The sequence below is a fragment of the Cibotium barometz genome, chromosome 36 (assembly GCF_041138505.1).
Source record: "Cibotium barometz isolate CiBa-2024 chromosome 36, ASM4113850v1, whole genome shotgun sequence".
Lineage (NCBI taxonomy): Eukaryota > Viridiplantae > Streptophyta > Polypodiopsida > Cyatheales > Cibotiaceae > Cibotium > Cibotium barometz.
The window spans coordinates 22795425-22799656 of record NC_141081.1 but is presented as its reverse complement, the minus strand read 5'-3'; the positions used below and the strand labels follow the sequence as shown (position 1 = coordinate 22799656).

The 4232-nt window shown below is 39.7% G+C and overlaps 1 pseudogene; it reads left to right on the top strand.

The window, feature by feature from the left end:
• The first annotated feature begins 1263 nt into the window (after positions 1 to 1263).
• On the top strand, positions 1264 to 3271 carry LOC147617629 (uncharacterized; annotated as a pseudogene).
• Positions 3272 to 4232: the final 961 nt, after the last annotated feature.

Sequence of the window (4232 nt, the reverse complement as noted above, 5' to 3'; positions counted from 1 at the left end):
ATCAAAATTGATGAAAATAACTCTTTTGAATTAAAAATAGAATTCTTTATGCATCTTTCTATGCATAAATTCAAAATTGATAAGAATACCTCTTTTGGAATAAAAATAAAATTCTTTATGCATCTATTTATGTATAAAATAAAAATTGATGAAAATAACTCTTTTGAATTAAAAATAAAATTCTTTATGCATCTTTCTATGCATAAAATCAAAATTGATGAGAATAACACTTTTGGATTAAAATTAATTCTTTATACATCTTTCCATGCATAAGTCCAATTTCGTAGGAATTATACTTTTAGAATAAAAGAATTTCTCTTATGCATCTAATTTATGCATAAAATCTATTTATGATGAAAATCACACTTTTAATATAAAAAATATCTTTTATGCATATGTTTATGCATACAAATCATTTATGATGAAAATCACTCTTTTAATATAAAAGAATTTCTTTTATGCATCTAATTTATGCATAAAATCCATTTATGATGAAAATCACACTTTTATATATTTATGCATACAATTCATTTATGATGAAAATCACTCTTTTAATATAAAAGAATTTCTTTTATGTATCTAATTTATGCATAAAATCCATTTATGATAAAAATCACGCTTTTAATATAAAAAAAGCTTTTATGCATATGTTTACGCATACAAATCATTTATGATGAAAAACACTCTTTTAATATAAAAGAATTTTTTTTATGCATCTAATTTATGCATAAAATCTATTTATGATGAAAATCACACTTTTAATATTAAATTTTTTTTTTTATGGTACAACCCATCGCTTGGAATTTTCCTTCAAATTACAAACCTCTCCAAACGACACTACCATCTTCACAAATAAATGATCTCCAATCCTTCACGCAAGAACAGGTCCTACTTAACAATATTTAACAAGAACCCTCCAACACAAAAGGACTTCATGGAAGGCCAATTTCTTCAACATAAATGTCGCTTCAAAACTCTAGACCAAAGCCTATTCTAAATCAATAAATTTAAGAAACTTGCATAAAAGATTCCATCTATCATCCTCTCAGACAAAGGAGGACTCGCTCGAAGAAACGTGAGGCGCTGCCATTCTGTGCGTATGGAGTCCACCCTCGCTCCATCCGCTCACGCCTGCCCTGCTAAGCCTCGTCATCCGCTCACGCCTGCCCTGCTAAGCCTCGTCGTCGGCCATGGCCCCGCTTCGCCTATAACTCCCACACTTTCCCCGCTCGGCAGATCCCTCGGACGCCCAGCATCCCACCCATGCCTCACTTTTTTGCCGCCCTTATCGGCTCCCTCGGCCGGGCTAACTTACCTCACGAGGCCAAACGAGTCTTCCGCTCCATGCGGGACCTCCCAACATCCATGTCTTCAACGCCCTCCTCAACCCCAAGGGTAAAGTCTCCACCCAAGATCTTGCTTTTCAGAGAGAGCCACTGAAGCTCTTGCCTTCGTTGAACAAATGGACTGCCAGCCCAACACAGTCACTTACAATGTGCTGATCGGCTGGTTGGCTCAGCATGACCGGGCGGAAATAGCTTTTCAATTGCTCGACCACATGAGCGCTAAGGGCGGCCCTCCAGACACAGTGACTTACACCATTTTAATAGATGGCTTGCTCTCAAGACAGGCAAAGGCAACATGGCCCTTCACATCTTCTCTCTGATGTGGCAGAGAAAGGGTGCAGTCCAAACACAGTGACCTGCAATTCAATGATGCATTCGTTGGTCAAGGAGGGAAAGATGGATAAAGCTACAGAATTGTTTGACAAAATGGAAGGTATGGGCTGCCCTTCAGACACAGTGACTTACAACAGCTTAATAGATGTCTTGCTCAAGACAGGCAAAGGCAACATGGCCCTTCACATTTTCTCTCTGATGGCAGACAAAGGATGCAGCCCAGACACACTGACTTACACCAGTTTAATAGATGGCTTGCTCAAGATAGGCAAAGGCAACATGGCCCTTGACATCTTCTCTCTGATGGCAGAGAAAGGGTGCAGTCCAAACACAGTGACCTGCAATGCAGTGATGCATTGGTTGGTCAAGGAGGGAAAGATAGAGGAAGCTACAGAATTGTTTGACAAAATGGAAGGTATGGGCTGCCCTCCAAACACAGTGACTTACAACAGCTTAATAGATGGCTTGCTCAAGACAGGCAAAGGCAACATGGCCCTTTACATTTTCTCTCTGATGGCAGAGAAAGGATGTAGCCCAGACATAGTGACTTACACCAGTTTAATAGATGGCTTGCTCAAGACAGGCAAACACAACATGGCCCTTCACATTTTCTCTCTGATGGCAGAGAAAGGGTGCAGCGCAGACCTGCAATGCCCTGTTGCATTGGTTGGTCTCAAGGAGGGAAAGATAGAGGAAGCTATGGAATTGTTGGACAAAATGGAAGGTATGGGCTGCCCTCCAAACACACTGACTTACACCAGCTTAATAGATGGCCTGCTCAAGAGAGGCAGAGGCAACATGGCCCTTCACATTTATTCTGTGATGGCAGAGAAAGGATGCAACCCAGACCCTGTTGCATTAGGGAAAGATAAATGAAGCAACGGAAATGTTGGACAAAATGGAAGGTACGGGCTGCCCTCCAGACACAGCGACTTGCACCAGCTTAATGGATGGCCTGTGCTCAAGACAGGCCCTTCACATTCTTTCTCAGATGGCAGATAAAGGAGACACTGTGACTTGTAATGCCCTGTTGCATTGGATGAAGCTGCCAAACTGGTGGTATGCGCTGCGTAATCATATTTAGCCACACAGATTTTGACTCTTGAAAACCACTTTTGTCATTGCTTTTGGTTTTCTTTTTGAGTGAGTGATGCCTTTTTCCTTCGTACCTCATTGCTGATATGACATTTGGTTTGATTGCATCAAGCTAAGCAAGTACTGCTTTATGGAGCGGAGTACTATCAAAATTCAAGCTTTCCAATAGAGTCTTGCCTCAATCCAGGATGTCAAAGGAGGAAATGTTCCTCTACAGAGAAGAAAAACAAGCATCTTTCAATCGTCTCAAGGATGAATCAACTAAGGCTCATATTCAATATCTTCTAAAGTAAGGTGTATTCAGCAAGGCCGTAGCTTTTATAGTTGCATGTTGCCTTGCTCAGAGCTGGGATGGCAAGAAGCACCATCTGATCTTATTTGTGACCAGTATAGTCACTTGCAAAGACCAAGTTACACCTGTGGAGACAAGGTATGCCTAGCCTTACTATTCATACAAATAATTTTTGGCATTAATGGTTGAGCTAAAGTAAGATTTTCTTTATTTGCTTTACTAATTCTTTCTATTTGCTACTTCCCTTCGTGCTAGGCTTCATTATGGCTAAGTCTGCCTTGCATCTCTAGAGATTTGACAAAAACTCAATACGAAGAGCTTTGTGTGAATATATGCTCTTATGTGTGTGTGTGTATGTGTGTGTGTGTGTGTGTGTGGAGTGCGTGTATGAGAGCATATCTTGATACAGTGTTCTACACCCACTATTGGGCACTGATGACGTTAGTGGGGATGTTGTAGTATCTAGTCCATACTATGCATAATGGAGTTGATAGTTATATGGTCTTGTGGGTTGACTACCATGAGTATATAATATGCACGTCCCTAAAATGTGAATTTGGGCATGTTCCTGGATTCATCTAGGTATATATATACACAATGCATTTATATACTCAAGATGTTCGTGAAGTGGTTAGTACTGTTGCATGGTTTGAGTATTGAGACGAGAACTTGTATTTCACAAGTGCAAATTGTTTCTATCAGTGTGGATAGATGGTTGAGCAGGGTGTACAAGTGAGGTTTACTCTCATAGATAAACTGTAAAAGACTTCGATAACCAGTGCCACATGGTTACAAAGGGAAACATAACTAGTGGAATGTCTATGTGATGTAAACATACCTGAAGTGAAGCCTATAATGTTTGTGCATGGTATAGGTGTGATTGTAGACATTAATATTTGGCATAAGCGTATTGGTCCTGTCAATATTCAATGGCTCAAAAATATACAGGCCCAAAGCATTGTTATAAGTTTGTGGAAGTTTGAAGGGGATGGAATACACAAGGTATGTGAATCATGCTAATTGGGAGAACAATCTAAGCATGCATTTCCACATGATAGGAATCTAAGTCAAAGACGATTGGATGTGGTGCATTCTGATGTTAGGGTCCAACAACAATAACATCAATCAAGGGATGCTACTGTTATGTGTCATTAATTGATGAGACC